Source organism: Arachis hypogaea, chromosome 9 (assembly GCF_003086295.3).
Source record: "Arachis hypogaea cultivar Tifrunner chromosome 9, arahy.Tifrunner.gnm2.J5K5, whole genome shotgun sequence".
Lineage (NCBI taxonomy): Eukaryota > Viridiplantae > Streptophyta > Magnoliopsida > Fabales > Fabaceae > Arachis > Arachis hypogaea.
The window spans coordinates 31,575,188-31,590,051 of NC_092044.1; the positions used below are offsets into that span (position 1 = coordinate 31,575,188).

The window sequence follows — 14,864 nt, forward strand, 5'->3', positions numbered from 1 at the left end:
TCTTGTTAAGAAAGGTTCAATCTTTAAATTCTAGAATCATATCTTTTAGTTTCTTGTTAGTCAAGTAATCAATTTTAATTTTAAAAATAAAATCTTTTTCAACCATATCTTTTTAATCATATCTTTTTCAAATCATATCTTTTTCAAAAATTTGATTTCAAAAATCTTTTTTCTAACTTCTTATCTTTTCAAAATTGATTTTCAAATCTTTTTCAACTAACTACTTGACTTTTTGTTTGTTTCTTATCTTTTTCAAAACCACATAACTACTTTTCTATCTCTAATTTTTGAAAATCACTAACCATTTTTCAAATTAATTTTCGAAAACTCCTCTCTCTCATCTCTTTCTATTTATTTATTCATTTACTAACACTTCTCTTCATCTAAAAATTCGAACCCTCTCTTCTCCTATGTGTTCGAATTTTTCTGTTCTCCTTTTTCTATTCTTTTCTTCTTCTACTCACATAAAGGAATCTCTATACTGTGACATAGAGGATTCCTCTTCCTTTTCTGTTCTCTTCTTTTTCATATGAGCAAAAGCAAGGACAAGGACATTCTTGTTGAAGCAGATCCTGAACCTGAAAGAACTCTGAAGAAGAAGCTGAGAGAAGCTAAAGCACAACAATCAAGAGAAAATCTTACAGAGAATCTCAAAAAAGAAGACATGGCCGAACCCAATAACAATGGTGGAGGCGCAAGGAGGATGCTTGGTGATTATACTACACATACTTCCAATTTTTATGGAAGAAGCATCTCAATCCCTGCAATTGGAGCAAACAATTTTGAGCTGAAGCCTCAACTAGTTGCTCTGATGCAACAGAACTGCAAGTTCCATGGACTTCCATCAGAAGATCCCTATCAGTTTTTAACTGAATTCTTACAGATCTATGATACTGTTAAGACTAATGGAGTAGATCCTGAAGTCTACAGGCTCATGCTTTTCCCCTTTGCTGTAAGAGACAGAGCTAGAACATGGTTGGACTCACAAACTAAAGATAGCCTGGACTCTTGGGATAAGCTGGTCACGGCCTTCTTGGCCAAGTTCTTTTCTCCTCAAAAGCTGAGCAAGCTTAGAGTGGATGTTCAGACCTTCAAGCAAAAAGATGGTGAATCCCTCTATGAAGCTTGGGAAAGATACAAGTAGTTGACCAAAAAGTGTCCTTCTAGCATGCTTTCAGAGTGGACCATTTTAGATATATTCTATGATGGTCTATCTGAGCTTTCTAAGATGTCACTGGACCATTCTGTAGGTGGATCCATTCACCTAAAGAAAACGCCTGCAGAAGCTCAAGAACTCATTGACATGGTGGTAAATAACCAATTCATGTACACCTTTGAGAGGAATCCTGTAAGTAATGGGACGCCTCAGAAAAGGGGAGTTCTTGAAATTGATGCTCTGAATGCCATATTGGCTCAGAACAAAATGTTGACTCAGCAAGTCAACATGATTTCTCAGAGTCTGAATGGATTGCAAAATGCATCCAACAGTACTAAAGAAGCATCTTCTGAAGAAGAAGCTTATGATCCTGAGAACCCTACAATGGCAGAGGTAAATTACATGGGTGAAGCCTTTGGCAACACCTATAACCCTTCATGGAGAAATCATCTGAATTTTTTATGGAATGATCCACAGAAGCAAGGCTTTAATAATAACAATGGTGGAAGAAACAAATTTAGCAATAGCAAGCCTTTTCCATCATCTTCTCAGCAACAGACAGAGAATTCTGAGCAGAGTCCCTCTAGCTTAGCAAACATAGTCTCTGATCTATCTAAGGCCACTTTAAGTTTCATGCATGAAATAAGGTCCTCCATTAGAAACTTGGAGGCATAAGTCGGTCAGCTGAGTAAGAAAATCACTGAAACTCCTCCTAGTACTCTCCCAGGCAATACAGAAGAGAATCCAAAAAGAGAGTGCAAGGCCATTGATATTATCAAAATGGCCGAATCCACAAAGGAGGAGGAGGACGTGAATCCCAATAAGGAAGACCTCATGGGATGTCCTCCAGACAAAAAGGAGTTCCCTATTGAGGACCTAAAGGAGTCTGAGGCTCATATAGAGACCATAGAGATTCCGTTAAACTTCCTTCTACCATTCATGAGCTCTGAAAACTATTCTTCCTCTGAAGAGGATGAAGATGTAACTGAAGAGCAAGTTACTTAATATCTAGGAGCCATCATGAAGCTGAATGCCAAGTTGTTTGGTAATGAGACTTGGAAAGATGAACCTCCCTTGCTCATTAGTGAACTAAATACATGGGTTTAGCAAACTTTACCTTAAAAGAAACAAGATCCTGGTAAATTCTTAATACCCTGTTGAAAAACCCCAATTTGACGGTTTATCTTGTATTGATTTTAGGAGATTTTATAACCTTTTACCCACATTTATTCAATGAAATAGTATGGTTTTATAACTTCTCCCTTAATTGTGCTTAAGAGTGAAAACATGCTTTTTAGGACTTAAAATAGCTAAATCTAATTCTCCTTGATTCCATTAGATGCCTTGATATGTTTGTTAAGTGATTTAAGGTTTAGGAGGCAAAGATTGGATCAAGGGAATGAAGAAAGAAAGCATGAAAAGTTGGAGAACTCATGAAGAAATGAAAGAACCGGAAAGCTGTCAAGCCGACCTCTTTGCACTTAAACGACCATAACTTGAGCTACAGAGGTCCAAATGATGCGGTTTCAGTTGGGTTGGAAAGCTAACATCTGGGGCTTCGCAACGATATAAGATTTGCCCTAGTTGCACTGCAGATAGGGACGCGTACGTGCACTATACGCGCACGCGTCGTTGTGCCACCTGGTTCACTTAATGCAATCCGTGGGCCAGCGAATTCTCAAGCCTTGTGGGCCCAATCCAACTCATTTCTGATGCTATTTAAGCCAAGGATTGAAGAGGGATGAGATATCTAGTTACTATTAGTTTAGTTTAGTAGTTAGAATTAGTTTCTAGAGAGAGAAGCTCTCACTTCTCTCTAGGATTAGGATTAGGATTAGGTTTAGTTCTTAGATCTAGATTTTAATTCATCTTCTTCTACTTCTATCTTCTCAATTCCTTGTTGTTACATTCATTCTTCTTCCATTCCCTTATTGTAATTTCCTTTATGTTGTTCTTATATTTTGTTGTAGATCTACTATTGTTCCTTCCATTTTCTTTCAATTCAATAAGAGGTAATTCACAATAATTGTTCTTTTTTACTTTTCTATTATTGATCTCTTGTTTTTGTAGTTGTAGATTCCTTTAATTCTTGCATTTAATAATGTTCACTCCTATTGCACTTTATGTGTTTGTTGAAATGTCTCTTTTAGATATAGTATAGATTTTGTTCCTCTTGGCCTAGGTAGAGTAATTAGTGACACTTGAGTTATCTAATTCCTTTGTTGATTGATAATTGGAGAGATTGCTAATTGGTTTGGAGTGCACTAAAGCTAGTCTTTCCTTGGGAGTTGGCTAGGACTTGTGGCTCAAGTCAATTCATCCACTTGACTTTCCTTTCTTTAGTAAGGGTTAACTAAGTGGTAGCAATGAACAATACTCATCACAATTGAGAAGGATAACTAGGATAGAACTTCTAGTTCTCATATCTTGCCAAGAGCTTTGTTAGTTGTTAGTTTATGTTCTTTGCCATTTATATTTCTTGTCCAAAATCTTAAAAACCCCAAATATGATTCACAACCAATAACAAGACACTTTATTACAATTCCTAGGGAGAATGACCCGAGGTCCAATACTTCGGTTATTAATTTTAGGGGTTTGTTACTTGTGACAAATAATCTTTTGTATGAAAGGATTATTGTTTGGTTTAGAAACTATACTTGCGACGAGAATTCATTTGTGAAATTCTAAACCGTCAAAAATCCAATCGTCAAAATGGCGCCGTTGCCGGGGGATTGCAATGGTGTTATGTTATTGGTTATTGTATATATGTGAATATTGTGAATAGCTTGATTTTTGCTTTATTTGCTAGTTGTAGAGTCGTTTCTCTTGTTTTCTATTAGCTTTTGATTTTTATTTCCTCTTGCTACCATGAATTCTCATTTTGGCTATGAGTGTGATTACAATTATGTTGTAGGTGATGAGGACTATAATAGAGATATGTATCAAGGATGGGACAACCAAAGGTGGGAGGAGCCATATGCATATGATCAATCCTCATGGCAACAACCCCCACCAATGCACTATGAAGAAGAGCCATTCTATGATGCATACCAATCAAATGGCTATGGTGAATCTCCTTGTGATTTTCAAGAACCACCACCATATGCCTATGATCCATATCCTCAACATGACCCTCAACCACACTCACAAGCCTATTTTCAACAAACACCTCCATATGACCATGATCCTTACCCACCATACCAACCTCCTTTTGAACCATATGAGCCATACATGGAACCACAATTCCAAGATTACTCCCAAGAACCACCTCAATACACACCACCACCTTACCAAGAAGAACCACCTTCCTATAATGAACCCTTTCTCCCAGACAATGAACCCTCTTATCCACCCCAATCTCTAATGGATGAAACCCTTGATGTTCTTCTTCAAGGGTAAGATGAAATGAAAAGGGATGTGCAACAATTTGTAGCTACCATGACCAAGGTAGTAAATCATTTAGCCTCCCAATGCTTGAATATTCAAGGAACTCCTATAGCTACATGTGAAGGATCCAAGGAAGAGCATAGCATGAAGGAGAGATTGGAGACTCTGGTGGAGAAGGATGAAGGCTACTTTGTGTTAGAACAATTGGAGAAGCCTATGATTATTGAAGAAAAGGAAGAAGTGGTTGAAGACTTAGGAGATGCGGAACCTCCATGGGAAGCTAAAATCAAAGAAAATCCCTCCAAGAAGAGTAAATTTGATGTTGAGGAGGAATGTGCACAACCTCCAAGGCATATTCTATATGAAGACTTGGAGAGAATGAAGCAAGAATTGAGTTCCCTTGGTGATGAAGATCATGCATCCAATCTTCTTGGTGAAGAATCCTTTGAATTTGAAGAACCTTCTCCCAATGAATTTGAAAGTGATGTGGAGGTAGATTTCTCTCAACCTCCCATTTATGACTTGAGTGATGGAGAAGAGTTAGATGAAGTTGATGAACAAAGGATTGAAAGTGAAAAAGTTTTTGAAAAGGTGGAGGCAATCAAGGAAGAAAACAAGGGAGTGGAGTTTACTAGCACATTGGAAATACCTCTCCCCAAGCCACCACCATCCACTCTCTCATTCAAGTGGGTAAATTCCTTATACTCAAGCTTTATTATTCCCCTTGAATATGGTTTGCTTGAAACGGATGGTCAACTTAGATATATTTGTGGCTTTAAGAGTAAAAAGGAGATGGTTAGTGGTTGGAAGCATCATTCTAGGTTCACTATGGTCACATGTCCAAAGCTTGATAGCAAAGGTTGGTGTATAACTAGAGTACATGGGTCTAGAAGGATGTTTGGTCACCTTGTTGAGAATTCACCTTGCTCACCACCCACATGGATTAATGATAATCAACTTGGAGATGGGTGTGAAGACAAAATATGGGATCCGGAAACACATGAGGATCAACATTGGGAGCCCATGGTTTGTGAAGAACTCCATCAAAGCTTGGAGATATTAATCTTGAATGATGGAGCTTATTGGAAGTCCAAGCATTGGTGGAAGTTCCAAGATGAGTACAAGCACAAGCCACCTTGAGAGAAGCTCCCCATAAGTCCAACTTAAGGACAATAAATAAAAGTGCTAGGTGGGAGACACCCCACCATGGTAAAATCCTTGCATTTTCTCTTTTTGTACATATTGGTAGAATTGGTTTAAATTCTTGTTTTGATTGATTTGATGAGTTTAATTGGTATTTTAGTATGTTAAATAAGGTTTTAGGGTGTTTTGGTAGTTGCTTGGAGGTTTGGAATGCTTAGATTGGTGCAAAAACATAGCAAAATTTTTTTGAAAAAACAGAGCACCATCCATGCGTACGCGCACTGCATGCGTACACGCACATCATGCATTTTGGACCATCCACGCACGCGCGCCATGCGTGCGTATGCGTGGATTGAGAAGTTCCACATTCCATACATTTTCCAGAGAGTTATGCCTATGCCACGCCAACGTTGTGCCTTTGGCACAACCCCACTTGCGCGCATGCCCACATGGCGCGTACGCGCCACTCTCGAAATACACCATCCGCGCGCGCGGCATGCGCGCGTACGCGCGGATTTCCTTCCTTCACCACATTTCATTTCTTCTCCTCTTTCTATTTCTTTCCTTTTCCTTTCTTCTTCCCTCCTCCTACCCCTCATCCAACACTTCCAAACACCATTGATAACCATTTATTTTAGTTAGTTAATTAGTTAGATAGTTAGTTTGTTAGATAGCTTTAGTTTGGTTCTCATTTTATTTTCTCCATTTTCTTCATAAGTGTTGGATTATTGACTTTGTTTACTATGCATTGCTTCCCCCTTATTGCCTAAATGCTAATTTAGTATTAATGTTTTTAGATAATCTTTGTTGGATCCTATGATTGAGGTTATATTTTGCTACTTGGTCTTGAGTTTTTCATGCTTATCTTTTGAAAAATACCAAGTGATGAGAATTGCCTTCGAGCTTGTAACTCTTCTTGAATTACATGATTTGGCCACCATGTGATTTGAGCCTTATTTTGTGATTAGGCAACCTCTTGATGATGGATGATGTTGTGCATTTACCTTAATGCATTGTGTTTCATGATCATATGCATCCATATGTGTTTGGCTTGAATGCTTTCATGCTTCTTTAATGCTTGTTTTACCTTACAAGTTTACTTAAAGCATCTCAAGCATACTAGAATGAGTAAAGTGCATGCTTCTTTGGTGACATAGCTTTTTATGCTAATGTGTGTTCTAAACCGCGCAATTTAGAATTCACACACATATTTGTCATTAATGTCACACTAATTCACTCACTCAATTCTAGTGATTTACCTCATTCCAACAATGTATGCTTCCTTGCTTTTATATCTTCTCATCTTATGGTGTTATATTTTTGTTTTTTTATGATGAATGCACCACAAGCAAACATGGAAGCAAGACCAAGAACACGTAGCAATCCGGAGAGTCGCCGTACCCCCTTGCTCATCTTTGAGTGCACAGAGGACGGTGCAAACTTTTAAGTGTGGGGAGGTCGTCTGACCGGTCGGCAATTTTAGGTGACAAGTTTCTAATTCCAACACTTTTGCATTTCATTCTAGGATTTTAGGATTTTTACTTGCATTTTCTTATTTTTGCATATATATACACAATAAGCTTAGTCAAAATAATGAAATTTTTCAAGAATTCTATCTATAGGGCACATCAATTGATCTGAGTGAAAACTTTTCATAAAACTTGCTTGAATTATATATCTTGTGGATCATGTTTTGAGCTAAGAACACAAGCAAGTGAGATTTGAGCCTAATGGTGTGGTTACATCTTATAACCACTTATTTTTCCTTCTTGTGTGCATTATTCTCTTTCTATGATTGTAATCTTTGATTTGTTTGATTCTTTATGTCCATTATTTTGTGTATTCATGCATTTATATGATTGAGGCCATCATTTCATTTAGCTTACTTACCCAAATGGCCTTACCTTTTATATTCCTTTGTTAGCCAATTTGAGCCTACGATTAACCCACTTGTTCTTATTTTAGCACATTACAAGCCTTAAAGCGAAAAACAATAAATGTCCTTATTTGGATCTTTGATTAGCTTGGGCTAGTGTGTGTGAGTATCATTCAAGTGTGGGAACCTTGGGACATTGGGTGAATAAAAGGGTAGTTTTGTATTATTATTGAAAATATTGGAAATTGGGTACATACTCATGTATTGATCAAATGTAAAACCTTATGCATTGAGGCTCTTGTATATAGAAAGAAAAAAATGAGAAAAAACAAAAGAAAAAAAAAGAAAAAAATAATATGGAAAAGAAAAAGAAAGAAAAAGAAGAAAAAGAAAGAAATAAAAAGGGGACAAAATGCCCCAAATCAAAGTATAGCCCAATAAAATCAATGCATAGGTGTTGTGAAATTGAAAAGGAATACATGAGTATGTGGAAAAGTGAGGAATGGGTAGTTAGATTAGAACTTAATTGTATAGGATGTCATAGGTTAGGTGGGAAGTTTAAGCTTATCAAAGATTCAAATTTCAAGCTTACTTAACCAAATATGCATCCTACCTTGACCCTAGCCCCATTACAACCTAAAGAAAAGACCTCGTGATACTTGTATGCATGCATGAAATATATGTCGATTATTAGAAGAAAAATAAATCTTAGAAAGCATGATTAGGAGAGGATTGAGTGAATCAACCCTAAACACTTGAGTGAATAGAGTGTAAATACATCCGGTGAGGGTTTGATGCTCAATTACATGTTTCCACCAATGATCATCTCCTTTCATGCAAGTTTGTAAAAATATTTAATAGCTCAATTCAATTGTGGTTTGGCATGGTTGTTAATACCTTTTGCCCTTGTGCTTATATATGCTTCTTGGGAATTAATTTATTTTGACCAAGCAATTGCATTCATGTAGATAGTTGCATATAGATAGATTGCATTTAGTTAGTTTTCATTAAATAAATGTTGATCCCTTTGCTTTCTCTTCGTTTAAGCATGAGGACATGCTTGGTTTAAGTGTGGGGAGGTTGACAAACCCCAATTTGACGGTTTATCTTGTATTGATTTTAGGGGATTTTATAACCTTTTACCCACATTTATTCAATGAAATAGCATGGTTTTATAACTTCTCCCTTAATTGTGCTTAAGAGTGAAAACATGCTTTTTAGGACTTAAAATAGCTAAATCTAATTCTCCTTGATTCCATTAGATGCCTTGATATGTTTGTTAAGTGATTTAAGGTTTAGGAGGCAAAGATTGGATCAAGGGAATGAAGAAAGAAAGCATGAAAAGTTGGAGAACTCATGAAGAAATGAAAGAACCGGAAAGCTGTCAAGCCGACCTCTTCGCACTTAAACGACCATAACTTGAGCTACAGAAATCCAAATGATGCGGTTTCAGTTGGGTTGGAAAGCTAACATCTGGGGCTTCGCAACGATATAAGATTTGCCCTAGTTGCACTGCAGATAGGGACGCTTACGCACACTATACGTGCACGCATTGTTGTGCCACCTGGTTCACTTAATGCAATCCGTGGGTCAGCGGATTCTCAAGCCTTGTGGGCCCAATCCAACTCATTTCTGATGCTATTTAAGCCAAGGATTGAAGAGGGATGAGATATCTAGTTACTATTAGTTTAGTTTAGTAGTTAGAATTAGTTTCTAGAGAGAGAAGCTCTCACTTCTCTCTAGGATTAGGATTAGGATTAGGTTTAGTTCTTAGATCTAGATTTTAATTCATCTTCTTCTACTTCTATCTTCTCAATTCCTTGTTGTTACATTCATTCTTCTTCCATTCCCTTATTGTAATTTCCTTTATGTTGTTCTTATATTTTGTTGTAGATCTACTATTGTTCCTTCCATTTTCTTTCAATTCAATAAGAGGTAATTCACAATAATTGTTCTTCTTTACTTTTCTATTGTTGATCTCTTGTTTTTGTAGTTGTAGATTCCTTTAATTCTTGCATTTAATAATGTTCACTCCTATTGCACTTTATGTGTTTGTTGAAATGTCTCTTTTAGATATAGTATAGATTTTGTTCCTCTTGGCCTAAGTAGAGTAATTAGTGACACTTGAGTTATCTAATTCCTTTGTTAATTGATAATTGGAGAGATTGCTAATTGGTTTGGAGTGCACTAAAGCTAGTCTTTCCTTGGGAGTTGGCTAGGACTTGTGGCTCAAGTCAATTCATCCACTTGACTTTCCTTTCTTTAGTAAGGGTTAACTAAGTGGTAGCAATGAACAATACTCATCACAATTGAGAAGGATAACTAGGATAGAACTTCTAGTTCTCATATCTTGCCAAGAGCTTTGTTAGTTGTTAGTTTATGTTCTTTGCCATTTATATTTCTTGTCCAAAATCTTAAAATCCCCAAATATGATTCACAACCAATAACAAGACACTTTATTACAATTCCTAGGGAGAACGACCCGAGGTCCAATACTTCGGTTATTAATTTTAGGGGTTTGTTACTTGTGACAAACAATCTTTTGTATGAAAGGATTATTGTTTGGTTTAGAAACTATACTTGCGACGAAAATTCATTTGTGAAATTCTAAACCGTCAAAAATCCAATCGTCAACCTGTACCATAGGCACCATGACCTTTGAGAAGGCTTTGTGTGACCTGGGGTCAAGTATAAATCTTATGCCACTCTCTGTAGTGGAGAAACTGGGAATCTTTGAGGTACAAGCTGTTAGAATCTCATTAGAGATGGCAGACAGGTCAATAAAACAAGCTTATGGATTGGTAGAAGACGTTTTAGTGAAGGTTAAAGGCCTTTACATCCCTGCTGATTTTATAATCCTAAACATTAGGAAGGATGAGGATGAATGCATCATCCTTGGAAGACCCTTCCTAGCCACAGCAAGAGCTGTAATTGATGTTGACAGAGGAGAATTAGTCCTTCAATTGAATAGGGACAACCTTGTGTTTAAAGCTCAAGGATCCTCCTCTGCAACCATGAAGAGGAAGCATGAAAAGCTTATCTCAATACAGAGTCAAACAGAGCCCCCACAGTCAAACTCTAAGTTTGGTGTTGGGAGGTCCCAACAATGCTCTGAATACCTGTGAGGCTCTATGAGAGCTCACTGTCAAGCTATTGACATTAAAGAAGTTCTTATTGGGAGGCAACTCAATTTTTATTTATCTATATTTCTATTGTTCTTTTATGTTTTATTAGGTTTATGATCATGTGGAGTCACAAAACAATTGCAAAAATTAAAAATAGAATAAAAAACAGTAGAAGAAAAAATATACCCTGGAGGAAGAGCTTACTGGCGTTTAAATGCCAGTAAGGAGCATCTGGCTGGCGTTCAACGCCAGAATAGAGCATAAAGCTGGCATTGGATGCCAGAAACAAGCAGCAGTTTGGCGTTTAAACGCCAGGATTGCACCCTGAGGAAAGCTGGCGTTAAACGCCAGAAACAAGCATCAGACTGGCGTTAAACGCCAGAAACAGGCTACATTTGGGCGTTTAACGCCAGAAATAAGTTACAGTCTGGTGTTAAACGCCAAGATTGCATATAGAAGGCATTTTACACGCCTAATGGGTGCAGGGATGAGAAATCTTTGACACCTCAAGATCTGTGGACCCTACAGGATCCCTACCTACCTTATCCCTCCCTCTCACACCTTTTCATAACACTCTTCCCCATCACCTCTTCACCACTCACATCCATCCTCTCTTCCCCATAAACCCCACCTACCTTCAAATTTAAAATCTCTTTCCCAACCAAACCCACCCTAAATGACCGAACCCAAACCCCTCTCACTCCACTATATAAACCCCTCATTCCTTCTTCATTTTCACACAACACAACCTTCTCTTCTCCCCCTTGGCCGAATACATATCTCTCTCCCTCTCCTCCATATTTTCTTCTTCTTCTTCTATTCTTTCTTCTTTTGCTCGAGGACGAGCAACATTCTAAGTTTGGTGTGGTAAAAGCATAGCTTTTTTTGTTTTTCCATAACCATTGATGGCACCTAAGGCCGGAGAAACATCTGGAAAGAGGAAAGGAAAGACAAAAGCTTCTACCTCCAAGTCATGAGAGATGGAGAGATTCATCTCAAGGGTCCATAGCTCAATAGTAGAGCATTTGGCAGCAAACAAGAGAGCCCATTCATGGACCTCAACAAGAGCATGAGGAATTCCCTCATCAAGAAACCCCTGAGATGCCTCAAGAGATACATTTTCCTCCACACAACTATTGGGAACAACTAAGGATAGGAGCACCAAAATCACTAGAGATCAAGCAACAGAGGCAAGGAAGAGACATAGAGGAGCTCAAAGAGCACCATTGGTTCTTCAAGAGGAAGACGCCACCCTCACTAAGTGATGCAGGTGGAAACTATCTCTCAACAAATTTCCTTCGGCAAGTGTACCGAATTATCGTCAAGTAAAACTCACAATAGAGTGAGGTCGAATCCCACAGAGATTAACGGATTAAGCAATCAATGGTTAATTGATTATCCTAGTTAGACGAATCAGATTGGAGTGATGAGCAGCAGGAAATGTAAATTGACAGAAAAGTAAAGAAAGCAATAAAGTGCAGAAAAGTAAAATGGCAAGAAAAGTAAATGTAAGAACTAAAAATAAAATGAACATTGGGATCAAGAGATATTGAAATCCTCCGGATCAAGTTCATTCTCATCTCTTCCTCAATCAATGCACTCATTGATCTCCTTGGCAATCTTAATTGATCGAATTACAATTCCTTGTAACTCAATCTCTCAAATCTTGATCAATAGCCAATTCCTTGGTCAATTGCTCATGAGAAGAGATGAAGTGTGGTCACTGATTATACCACATGCATTTCCCAAATCAAGTATTGAGAGGATTATAGTCACATATCCATCCAAACCCAATTTGGTCCAGCATGAGAAAGCATTTCTAGCATGATCTCTTCATTCCTCTTCCAAGGCTCAGAAGAGATCCAAGTTTGAATAGCTTCTTTTCCAAGATAACTACCCAATTGGATGAATATTGAAAGTTTTCTAGTAAAATCAAGAGAAAAGAAAGAAGAAGAAGAATAAGAACTACAATTGATCCATTGAATCACAATAGAGCTCTCTAACCCAATGTAAAGAGTTAGTTTATCATTGCTCTACCAAAATAGAAAAGAAAGAAAGTGCAGAAAAGTAAAGATGAGATTAAAACTAAAATTGAAACTTCAAAATTCATAAATGAAAAGTACAAACTAGAATTAAACTATTATTAAGAAAAAGAAAAGAAAAGAAAAGGAAGAAGAGTGGTTGAGGGGAGGGGTCCGAAGACCCACTCCCCTTGGAGTGTGCCAATTCACAGAAGTTCGAATTGGTCTTCACTCTCTCCCCCTTCCTTCAATTTCCAGTATCTCCCTTTCTTGAATATAAAAACTAAGGCCTTTATATAGGCTCTCATAAATTACAAAATGAAATTAAAAGCAAATTACACTTAAATGAAAATTCCTATTCTAGATGCTTCTTGTGGTCTTGATTGGTTGACAATTGTGGGCTTGCTTGCTTGGGCTTTGAAGAGGACTTGAGAGAGAAGTGAGTAAAGTTGAGGTCCAGGTGCCAATTTTAGTGCTACCGTTAGCCACACTAACGCTACAAGTGTGGCGTTAGCCACACTAACGTATGAAGTTAGTGTGGCTAACGTCACACTTGCTACCAGTTGGTGTTTTTGGGGCTTAAAAGATGCCTCTGGTTTGTTCTCCAATTTCATGCCCACTATAGAGTATTATATATCGTTGGAAAGCTCTGAATGTCATATTTCTAACACAACTGGAATCACCTCAATTGGACCTCTGTAGCTCAAGTTATGCTCCTTTGAAGTGGACATGGTCGCTGGCATCGTCGCTAGCGTTAATGTAAAAGTTGAGTGCCAATAACGCTAGCGACCAGGGCTTCATTATTGCCAGTTTCTGAAGTTCAAACTTAGTGTCCACCCCATACTATTATATATTGTTGGAAAGCTCTTGATGTCTACTTTCCAACGCCTTTGAAAGCGCATCATTTGGAGCCCTACAACGCGAGTTACACTTCTTGGAAGGTGAAGAGGTCAATTGGCCTTAATACAGGTTGATACCATGTTCATCACTGCACTTTCGGGGCAGGTTTTCTCCCTTAAATTTAGTGTCAACCATGTAGTACCATATATGCTTGGAAAGCTCTGGAACCCTACTTTCCAATGCCACTGGAATCACCTCATTTGGAGCTTTTTGGCTCAAGTTATGCATGTTTGAAGAAGGCATGGTCAGGCTGCCAGGTGGGACTTTTGCCCACGTTAACTACTAAGTTAACGTGGGAGTTAACGTGGCTCATTGTGGCTTGTGTGGCTCCTTCCAACGTTAGTGATAATGTTGAGTGTTACTAATGTTGGCCATCAACTTCTTTCATCCACGTTAGCTTCCACGTTAACTAAGTTAACGTGGAAGTTAACGTGGCTCATTGGGGATTGTGGGTTGCTTCCAACGTTAGTGACAATGTTTGGTGTCACTAACGTTGTCGACAACCTTGTTTCTTCACGTTAGCTTCCACGTTAACTAGGTTAACGTGGGAGTTAACGTGGCTTCTTGTGACTTGGCCAACGTTAGTGATAAAGTTGAATGTCACTAACGTTGGCGTCCCCTTTTCTTCTTAACATTAGAGGCCACGTTAACTAAGTTAACGTGTCAACTAACGTGGCCACTTATGAGCTTGGTCCAATGTTAGTGATAATGTTAAGTGTCACTAACGTTGGCTCCATTTCCTTTCTTCAAAGTTAATGCCACTAACTTTTCTCACTAACATTGGGGCTTTCCTTCCTTCCACGTTAGTGCCCATGTTAGTGTAACTAACGTAGCCACTAACGCGGCTCTTCTCTTCTTCTCTTGGCCTGAAATCAATTAAACAAAGTGCATCAAAGTCTTGCTCTTAATCATGGAATCATGCATAATCCAATTTATCATATAATTCATGCATAATTCTCATGAAATCATTCAAAATTCACAATGTTTGTTTGAATCAAGATGTAGATGAATATCTACCCAAAACTAGCTTATTTCCTAAGAAAATGCATGAAACTACCTTAAAAACAGTAAGAAAAGGTCAGTGAAACTGGCCAAGATGCCCTGGCATCACAAAGGTGGACTCATTCCTTAATCTCCTTGCTCTTATTTTTCTGTTTTTCGATTTTTATGCTTCATGTTTATCTATGTTTTGTGTCTTTACTACATGATCATTAGTGTCTAGTGTCTATGTCTTAAGGCTATGAATAATTTCATGA

General features: G+C 37.9%; 1 non-coding gene across 1 annotated transcript; it reads right to left on the reverse strand.

Annotated features, from left to right (window-relative positions):
- Nucleotides 1-1,066: 1,066 nt before the first annotated feature.
- Nucleotides 1,067-1,170, reverse strand: LOC112713216 (small nucleolar RNA R71). The gene has a single exon (XR_003158190.1). It is a non-coding gene; the product is annotated as a small nucleolar RNA R71 (small nucleolar RNA).
- Between the last annotated feature and the right edge of the window lie 13,694 nt (nucleotides 1,171-14,864).